Source organism: Eutrigla gurnardus (assembly GCF_963514095.1).
Source record: "Eutrigla gurnardus genome assembly, chromosome: 24".
Classification (NCBI taxonomy): domain Eukaryota; kingdom Metazoa; phylum Chordata; class Actinopteri; order Perciformes; family Triglidae; genus Eutrigla; species Eutrigla gurnardus.
The window spans coordinates 10149507-10160614 of record NC_139935.1 but is presented as its reverse complement, the minus strand read 5'-3'; positions in this window follow the sequence as shown (position 1 = coordinate 10160614).

The window sequence follows — 11108 nt, the reverse complement described above, 5'->3', positions numbered from 1 at the left end:
CACGCAATGTGCGTCTGCTGTGAAGTGTCCTGGTGGGATCGGGGGACAAAAAGGGGTCTGGACTGGTGTGGTGCTGGTTCACGTGGTGCGGTTTTTGCCCAGCGCATGTGTCCTTAACCACCAAACCCAGCAATATCTTTTTTTATATTTCTCAACCTGTGTTTTGACGGTGCAATCACACATACATACGAACGCCTTTTAACTCTTTTTCTACCTTTTAATTGTGGAACTTTAAGGATTGACACAAGTTTGTATTAAGACTCCAGAGTCTGGAAATGTTTGAAAAGTGACAAGAAGAAAAAAAAAAAAAGAAAAACGTTCTCTTCTCCCTCGTGTCCTGTCTGGTCTGTCGCGTCCTTCCACCCCAATCCCGGCACTCGTTAGCCGGCCGTTTCAGCTCCAAAGGTCAACGCTAGTCAGGCAAAACTCTTGTGTTTGGAAAATGGAACTCTGACATTCAAGAAATGAACTCCCTCATTTCAGAGATGTTCAAAGCAAAAAAAATTCTCCCTGCAGACAGAAGACACAGTTTCCTGTGCCTTTAAAAGGAGGTAACTTTTTTGCCACTACTAGCCACGGTTAGCATGACTCAGCTTGTGACAGCTGGAGGAGCTTGGTCAAGTCTGGGGAAATAATGGCGGTGATGTCATCTTGGCTCGGACTTGAAGAATGCGGGTTGAAATCATGAGTAACTGAATTTCCCACAAGTGGTTCCTCAGAGACATTACAGCAGTCCCTCCGGGGCTGCAGTTCCTCTCTTTACCTCATGAGGCCAACATTGCGTGGCATCGCCTTTTTGCTGATTCCTCTTTTCTCACCGCTCAGATGGTCGAAGTTAAGAGTGCTGGTGGTAATTAAGCTGCTTGACAGCGGCAAAAGGTGTTGGTGGATTTCTTTGGCGTGCGTTGCTTGGAAAACCAGCGACGTGGCATTTTCCAGCAGAGGTGTGACCGTATTCCCAGCCGTCTGCTTTCATCTGTATCTCTTCAAATCCAAATTTAATCCTGAACTTTACGGCGGATTACAGCCCTTTAAGACCTTCAGGCGATCAGTGAGAGCCAAAGGTATGACGTGGCGTTAATGTGCTGAGCACGGCGTTTCGGTGGAAGGTTGTTGTGTTTACAGTGGAAAAGTGAGTCATGTTTTGTCTGGAGTCCCTGCTTGTCTCGCTATAAGTGATGACAGTTAGGGCCGTGGAGCTGCGCGGCTCCAATAGTCGGCTAATGAATACCTCACCGAGGGCTTTCCAGGCTGATTTACTGGAGTGATGACAGGCTGTGGGTGTGCAGGCTGATACTTTCCAGAAGGCCTCTATGACAGGAAATGCTCACAATCAGGAGGTAAGAAAAAAGTCCTACCAAATCTGCAGCATTCACACCATTTTACCACCGAGCCAAACGCAATATTCTGTCCCAAACTTAACTCGCTGGTACATTTTTTTCCCCAAACAGAATATGGAAGAAGATATTGTGCTCTGTGCTGGTGATAAACAGAAACACTTTCTAAAATATGTATGCAAGGAAGTATTTCAACCATTATATAAATCATTGATAATATTGAATGTGCGAGTATATAGAAATCATTGCGATGGTTCAGACAGGGTCGTCCCTAGGTTCCCTCAGCCCTATGTTGAGGGGACTTAGGGTTGAGGGAACAGGGTTGAGGAACATAGGGCTGAGGAAACAGGGTTGAGGAACATAAGGCTGAGGGAACATAAGACTGAGGAAACATGGCTGAGGGAACATAGAGATGAAGGAACAAAGGGTTGAGTGAACATAAGGCTGAGGAAACATGGCTCATGGAACCTAAGGCTGAGCAAACAGGGTTGAGGGAACTTAAGGCTGAGGAAACAGGTCTGAGGGAACATAAGGCTGAGGAATGAGGTCTGAGGTTACGGTGTTGAGGGAACATAGGGTTGAGGGAACATAAGGCTGAGGGAACATAGGGATGAGGGAACCTAAGGCTGAGCAAACATAGGGTTGAGGGGACTTAAGGCTGAGGAAATGGGTCTGAGGGAACATAAGGCTGAGGAAATGGGTCTGAGGGAACATAAGGCTGAGGAAACAGGTCTGAGGGAACATAAGGCTGAGGTAACAGTGCTGAGGGTACAAATCTGAGGGAACATGAGGCTCGGACTTCGATACAATTCGATACATTTAAAGTAATGTTTTTGAAGAATATATGCCAACCCAGCTTGGAGTCTTATTTGGATTTTCTACAACAGCAGTCAACATGACAGACGCGGTCCCGCCAGACCAGATTAACTCCTCCTGAACTCCGAGCCGTGAACGCGTAATTAGTGCTCATTTTTGCCGGAGCCCAGAGGCAACTGTTCCTTTGACTCAGAGACAAGTGGCGTCGCGCTTCATCGGGGTGATGAACTCATGTGGATGCCCCCTTTTTTTTTTAAATAAGACACTTCGGAGAAATAATGATGACATTGTTCTCCACTCTAGCATGTCTCGACTTAAAAATGCCTAGAATTCAACTGGAGTCGGGTTCAGAAGGTTAATGCAGAATTGTGGGAGCTGACGTGACAGAATAAAACGTTGTGACGCAACGGCTCCCTGACAAATGAATTCATTAGTAGATGTTGAGTTTCATCCAGCGGTGAAATAGAAATAAAGTAAAAATGGATAATGCCGGCTCTTTAGAAATCAGAAACCTGTCCAATTACTCCGTCTGGCAGCAGCACTGAAGCCACAGGAGCTCGTCTGGGATTTCGAGGACATTTTGCCATGTGACCTTTCTGCGACGGGTGCATTCACGTCTGAGTTTGATGTCCTGTTCAAATGTGCGCTTTAAATCTGCGGGTTTAAACGGTGGAATCAGCATGCGTCTGGTCGGAGCCGCCGATAAATAATTGATGCGTTACTGTTGCAATTATCTCCAGTTAACATCACCTACTTCCACCTTAAATGTATGTGGAAAGTTGGAAAAGCTATCTGGGTGTTCGGGGACAGCCTTGTCTGGCCTGGTTTCTATGGAGACGTAATTGAAAGTGCAGTTCGGTCATATGGGAAGGTAATTTTGTCAGAGCAAATTTGCGTTTTATTTTCAAGCACGACGTTGGACTGATATTGAAACAAGGAGTGTTCTGTGAGAGTGTGTAATCCGTGTGATTTATGGTGGATTTGGCACCGGCTCAAATCCCCCTTGGGGATCTCTCCACCGAGAGGTCGGAGCGAGGTCACAAAGCCGTGAAAGTGAAGAAAAAAGGTGCTTTTATGGGGGTCAGTTACGGCCACCGGGTCAAATAACACACCGAACACAACGAAAGAAACTGGTTCAAAGTGAAAAGTATTTATTTACGGTAAACACACACGTTACCATGAACCCCAAATATGATGACCAACAGATCAGATGGTCTGGCTTAAGGAAACAAATGGGAGCTCAGGCCAGCCACGCCATGGGCCGTTGGACCTGAAACACCTTACAGCCTAATACAGAAACCTGAACGACCAACCAAAGACCAAAAACCAAACGTAAGCCAGTCCCATCCGTCCTAACCCTCATCTTGTAGACACCTTCCACCGAACAGACTGCTGCAATGAGGCTGGAAGCAAGAGAAAAGGTGTTCACAGGGGCCTTTTTCAGTGGTGGGGGGTCGTCAGGCCAAAAGAGCTGCAGCTTGGGCCAGCCAGGTAACCATGGGAGCAATCAAGGCTCTGACAGGCACCTCAGGAGGACTAGGGAAAACCAGGTTAGGAAAGGATCAGAGCCAAGATGACCAGACTAGTGGGAGTAACAGTGTCACCGGCCCTTTAAGGGTGTGATAAACGCCGCGGAGACACTTGGTCTTTGTGTACAAATACCTTTTATTTCACCGTGACGGGACTACGAGTCTTGAAAGACACTAATTAAACCTCTTTCTGGTCCTCCACTCAGACATCCCATAATGCTCTACAGCAGCCTATGGAAGCAAATTTGAATTCCAACAGTTACAATCAAATTTTAAACTGAATTCTGAAAACTCAAATTTGAGCAGCCTTAATTTTTTTTTTTATTGTGAAACCGTTTTTCTTTTTAAATAAATAGATTCAGATTTCACTTTTTTTAAATTTCGTGAATTCAGAAGAAATCCATTTTAACAGTTTTTTGTGGAACAATGCAATGCGAACGATGCTAACTTTCGAAAATACGTCATCCATGCAAAACGTTTACGTAATTCTTTAGCTACTTCTCTAGTTTATTTTACTTAACGTCAGACAGCAGTTGTTTTCTCTCATAACTTCAAATATTCTTTATTTTTTTTATATAGTCATGTTGTTTGTTTCCTGTTTTATTTTGAAAAATCTATAAAGACGGGATAAAAAAGGCATTTTATAGGAGGAGATAATAAGATATTTAAAGCTAACATATAAGGCCTTCTTAGTGTCGCCATCCCCATTAAGCCCCACCCGGCCCAAATGACAGGGTGCGCTTGTTTACGTGCCCTGTGATGTCGCGCTAATAACAGGTCAGGACTTGGAGGTCAAGGCGCCAGGGATTCCTGTCATCAGCACGGGTTGTGAATGCACCACCACACTGGGTAACCTTTGTTTCAACTCTTCTATCAGATTATTAAATTGAAGAGCGGGGAAGAATTAGAAGCCAGACAGGAAATACGAAGAATTCCGAAATTATTCTGAAAAAAGGTTGGACAACCTCAAATAAAGTCAGAATTTTGAGTTAAAGTTGAGAACATAAAAAATTAATTTGACAAAATATTTGAAACTCAATGTCCTCTTACTTGCTCTTTGCAGGGCTTTCATCAACAATTATGGAACTTTAGTCTTGGATTCAAAATGTTTACCCCCGATTATTTTGTTTTCTCCAAATAAGTACCGATTTTTGTAACATATCCAGCTTCAAGAAATGCATTTCCCCACACGTACAAAAGAGTTTCCAATTCGGTGTCATGACAACCGGGACGTCACGAAATGCTGTTGCTTTCTTGTTTGGCACCAGTGGCGTCAATTCAGCCAAAGCTAAGGTATGGCAAGGTTTAAGTCACATGACTTAACTACAGTATCAATCAATATACATGCCCAGCAAATAATCACAACAAAAGTGACAAGTCTGCTATGTAGCTTATCTGTGTGGTTAGGAAAATTTTAACTTTTTCAAATGCAGTCTCACTCACAGGGAGGGAGAAGAAAAGAGAAATCTTTTTTTTTTTTAACTGATTAATAAGATGTTCGGGTAGTGTATCTTACCTTAAGATGAACTTTCATAATTAATCCATCAGTGGATAACGCCGAGGCCTCAAACCGGTAGTCATTGACAAGTTCATCTGGGTCCAGTGATTTTACGACAGCAGGCTCAACAGCCATTAACATGAGGTGTGTGAGCCTGTCATCGCCCATTGTGGTCCGCAGGTAGGTTTTGACTCGTTTCCAGTGCATAGAGTATTCAACCCAGTCATATTCCTGATACACACTGTCGTCCCCACTGACAGAAAAGATCTTGCCGAGCTTCCCCAAAAAAATTGTGTCGCCCGGCAGAAACCCGATTAAATTTCGGGACTGTTTCACAAACGGCTGTGAGACTGTTGGCGTTTATGCAGAGAGGAAGTTGTCAGGGACCTCTTGACTTCCTAATTAGAGGCCAGAACAAAGTGTGGCTCACTTTGATTCGGGAGGCGGGTAATTGCACCGTGTCGGCCGCCATCATCGACACCCCGGTTGTCTTTGTCACTCGTGTTCGTTCAGGGGAAATCTTGTTAGCGGGACGCATCATTAGGGGCCAATCGCATCACTGGAAACTGTTTTACTAATAACGGCGTGGCTGGTGCGTTTTTTTCTCATGGTTTTTGTTCAAATACTCTTTTAGTGGTCGTCAGTGTCACATTTAGCCCAGGCAGCCAATCAATTACTACTACTTTTTTTTTTTTTTATCATTTTATAGTCTGACTCCAATAAAATAATGAATTATTGTTGTGAGCACCCCAAATGTAACACCATTAACCTCCACTATAGTGGAAACCTAAAACTAAAATATGGGATAATATGTGTGGAGTCAAAAGTTTAACGATGGCGTATTAGGGCCACTGTAGGAAAAAAAGAGAAAAAAAGTTGCAAATTTGCAACTTTGTTATGTCGCCTTTAGCTAACTTCCCATGAATGTAAACATTTCTTTTTCTGTTTAATTTATCGCAACATGTGTCAACACCTTGTTAAGGTCCTTACGGTGATGGCTGTTGATGGTTTTATTTATATGGGCCAAATTGTCATCTTATGGGTGTCATGGAGGAACTAAACAAGTTGCTTGACCGGATGTTTGCCTTTGCTATGACAACAAGTGAAAGCTACTAATCGCAACCCACCCGATCAATAAACACCCATTTTGTTTTTCCTACAGTGGCCCTAATATCGCTTGATGCATTTGGTGCAATATCTGACATGAAAAAAAACAGTTTTTTTGTATAGGACAGAAAATCTTTTCAAAGCATTTTTTGGATGATTCCACTTCCGGCCCCTTCTAACGGGTCGGATTTTGCCAAATCGCTCGTCTACTTTCCTGGACGTCATGCTGTAAACCGACCCATGAGCCCCAGAGCTTCCCGTCCGCCAACAGCTGGATGCAATTGAGACTTCGCCCTCGTCGCTTAACTCCCCCATGTGTTTTGGCGTTTTGTGTTATCCCTCAAAAAAATCGCCTCATTGATGGATTTTCATATTAGGCCACTTGTTTATGTATTAAACCCACTTGGCCTCGTGACCCCATGACACGGAAGTGTGGCGGCGTTGGCTGGCAGACGCTCCGCTGTCAAGCACATTGTGGGGTTTCTGTCAGAGACGACTTCTTGGCAGCGGGGAGGCAGGAAACATTAAACACGGGCTGATGACTATAAGACAAGAGATTCGGAGATTCATCATCCCGCCGGCCCGACCCAGACACTCGCTGCCGGCCTCGCTCGGCCCCCCACCACAACTACATGAATCATCCTAATTCCTGACGGATCGTGTGTCTTCTTCACGATATAGTGTGCGGGGCATCAGTCGGTTTAATTCAGCGAGTCGGTAACAAAGAACAGCTGCCGGGGAGCGTTTGATATTTACTCAGTGAAAAAGGTCCAGGAGAGAAATTAATTCATCACCATTTAGTCACCGAGGGTGTCGAGACACAAACGTCTCATTATATGTTATTCACGCTGTCGAGATGTGACGTTTTTCTGACCCTCCACTACCCACTGATTGCTGCGCTCAAGTTTCAATTTGCTTTGTGGGTTTTATCTTCACATGCACTAATATTCCTGCTAATCTGTTGACATGGCGGATTAAAATGAATATTACTAATAGTCCCGTTTGCATGCAGCCATATGTGAAAAGGCAGCTGCTTGTCACATTTAGTTACTTTTCCAGCAGTGGACTTGTTGGACCGTGTGAACACAGCCTCCCCCTTATTGAAGAGGTTGGCGTTTTAATTTTTGCTCATATCCAAATACCGCCAAGTCCTTCATAATTATTAAGTCTTATTTTCCTTTGGCCATGCATCTCTACTCAGCTTTAAAAACTGTTGGTCAGATTGTTGGAAGCGTCCTCCGAAGGAAGTAACCAACGTAGACCACAAAGGACGCAATCCCAAAAGATGCAACCGATGTAGACCACAAAGGATGCGTCCTCCGAAGGAAGCAACCGACGTAGACCACGAAGGACGCGTCCTCCAAAGGATGCAACCGATGTAGACCACAAAGGACGCATCCTCCGAAGGATGCAAGCGATGTAGACCACGAAGGATGCGTCCACTGAAGGAAGTAAACGACGTAGACCATGGAGGAAGCATCTACAGAAGGATGCAACCAATGCAGACCACAAAGGATACATCCACGGAAGGACGCAGCCGACGTAGACTACGAAGGACACATCCACTGAAAGACGCAGCCAACGTTGACCACGAAGGAAGCAGCTGATGTAGACCACAAAGGATGCCTCCTCTGAAGGATGCAACCAATATAGACCACACAGGATGTGTCCTCTGAAGGATGCAACCAATGTAGGCTATAAAGGATGCAAATGACATACACCATGAAGGACGCGTCAACTGATGTAGACCACAGCCCCCCCCCCCCGGCTTTGGTTTCAGCCCCACATTCCATGAACCAGCTTGGAACAAATACCATCCCATTGTAATAAAAACCAAGATCCTGATTGTGACGCGTCTGCATGTGTGGAGTTTCCTTCCTGAAGCAAGTGGAGTTTTTGGAGCTTACTTCCCCTCTTCCTGTTCCTGCCGTGGTTCCCTGCCCCCCCCCCCCCATATGCTCACCCAGCCTCCTCTGCTGCGCCGCTCACAAGGCGTCCATGTGCTCCTGTTTCATTCCTGCCATCCCATCTGCCTCCTCCTGAGCATCCCCATCTTCTTTTTTTTATGATCGACTACCTGTATCTGTTTTTTGTTGGCGGTTACATAAGCAGCTGTAATCTTTTGTATTTCACCTGGGAGTCATTTTTTTAAACTTTAGATCCAAATCCGACTTGTGTTTGACTGTCTGTCTTCGCTAGCCGAGCGTGAAGCGATCGCAGAGAGGAGGATCCGTCTCGACAGCAGGCTTCACACGCTTCTCTCGAGTCTTTTTTTATTTCTCCAAAATTTTTGAAATTGGGACATTTCATCCAAAGTAGAATGTGAGTTATACTCACGTTGGGAAGGGAACTACATAACATGGCCCACCTTGCTTGTACTTAGGAATGGTGGAGTTTGTCTGTGTGATATGATGACGAGGTGTTTCAGTGTTTAGTTTTCCGATGGAGGTAAGCCCCACCTCCTCTCTGACACAAGGAACTCAGAACTAAATGCAGAAAATGAGATTTCCTTGACGTGTAAAATTATTTTAACTTCCCACGGTGAACAAACGCAACGTATAACAGACCCCCAGCGGTGCTTTACATTAAGCATCAGTTCCCAGTTGGCTGCCTGCAGGGCCTCCACTAAGCCAGGAGAACCTAGACCAGCATGAACCGGACCCCGGTGCCAGGCTGCTGTCATCACATGGACTGCCGGACTTCCACCCGAGCCGGTTCCCATATCTGCCATTAACCAATTGTCGGAGCAGCTCCTTCATTTCCAGGTCAGGCGAGGCCATGACACTTTACAGTAGAATCCAATTCTTGATCCTGGTCCTGATCCAGAACCAGGGCCAATATCTATACATCCTGTCTTTGATCCTCATGTGATAAATGGCTCTCTCCAGCAGCTGTAACCGGTTAAGTATGATTTCATCCTCTCCTCCCTCCGTGGAGAGCTCAGATTCATTTTCACGTCGCAGCTTTTCACTCCCGACAGCATCTCTTTCTTTCGAAAGTTTGTTTTCCTTGCCAGCCCCCCCCCCCCCCCCCCCCCAAAGCCTCAGTCTTTTGGCTAATGAGATCCTGCCGCTCACGCCCTCGCCTGACGAGGAACCTGGGAATCAGAGTTATGCATCAGAACGCTGTGTGGACAGATGGTTCCCATCAGCTCCCGGTGGTTCGGCTGCGAAGGTGCGACTCCCTCACCTCGGTGCTGCTGATCACAAGTCCTACAGGGGAAGCAGTACACGGTGACCTCACACTTCGCCTAGTGGCTGGAAAGGGTACTGCAAACCAGGAGGCTTGAATTGTGAATTACGGATTTGTCTTGGATTACGTTCATTCTTGATGTAACAGAAATGAGTTTTAAGCTTGGTGGTTCCCACAAAAAACTCACAAATATATACTTTATTTCATTAAAATAAAAGGTTCAGTAATTTCCTACAACAGTTGGTTGCAGTTTTTATCAAATATTGCTAAAAAATATGATGAATTAGCGCATTTGTTGGGGGACTATTTTCAGTGGTGGATTAATCCTGACCAACCAGAGGGTTAGTTACACAGACGCCTCATGGGAAAGGGTTTGGTTTTCTATGGGAATATTTGAATACCTGCCTGACCCTTTAAGAAGAAGGAGTGCGCTTCCCCTTTAAATTAAGTAGCGATTGATGTCAGCTGGGTTAAACTGGCTCTAATTCCTGATCTCCTCCCTGATTGGCCACAGATATTTGCAGCGAACCTTAAATAATGAAGCTATCAAAATCTTATGTTTCTTTCAAAACATTTTGGCCTCCATCCATCCATTGTCTACCGCTTTATCCTGTATTCAGGGTCACGGGGGGGCTGGAGCCGATCCCTGCTGTCACTGGGCGAAGGCAGGGTGCACCCTGGACAGGATGCCAGTCTATCACAGGGCTAACATATGGAGACAAACAACCATTCACACTCACATTCACACCTACAGGCAATTTAGAGTCATCATTGAACCTATCCCCATCCTGCATGTCTTTGGACTGTGGGAGGAAGCCGGAGAACCTGGAGAGAACCCACGCTTACACGGGGAGAACATGCAAACTCCACACAGAAGGAACCCGGGGTCGACCCAGGAATCGAACCCGGGACCCTCTTCAGGGTGTCCGCGGAGTCTTAAAAAGTCTTAAAAAGTCTTAAATTCATTTTTCTAAATTTAAGGCCTTAAAAAGTCTTAAATTCGTCCAAAATGTCACATGTTTGTCTTAAATAAATAACTCAGAGGTCTTAAATTTGTCGGGGCAGGACTATTTTATTTTTCTCGCGGGACTTTTCGGGAAGGAGATGTAGAGAGGCTACTTTCTTTCTAGCTGCGTATATAAACGGATGTCTGCGCGCTTGCTAGCTAGTCTGCGCAATGGGTAAGTGCAAATTCAACGTCAGTTGGCTGGAAGACGTCCGTTTCCGAGGTTGGCTGGAGTCTCATTGAGTGACACACATGCTATGCTTGGGTTGTAATACAGCGGGATCCCCCCCACCATCGCGGGTTTTAGGTCTTAAATTTCATTCAAGGTGGTATTAAAAAGGTCTTAAAAAGTCTTAAATTTGACTTGCTGAAACCTGCAGATACCCTGCTCTTGCTGTGAGGCGAGAGTGCTACCCACTACACCACCGTGCAGACATTTTGGCCTGAAATAAATAATTCATTTAAATAATATTTATTATCTTTTAATTGTCAACAATCCGTATCCCCCGCATGCTACCAAATATGGTCACTTGCAAAATGCCGAACTTGAGGCTTCAAAACCACAGTCCAAAAAACAATGGGTGATGTCACCACGACTACGTCCACTTTTTATATACAATCTA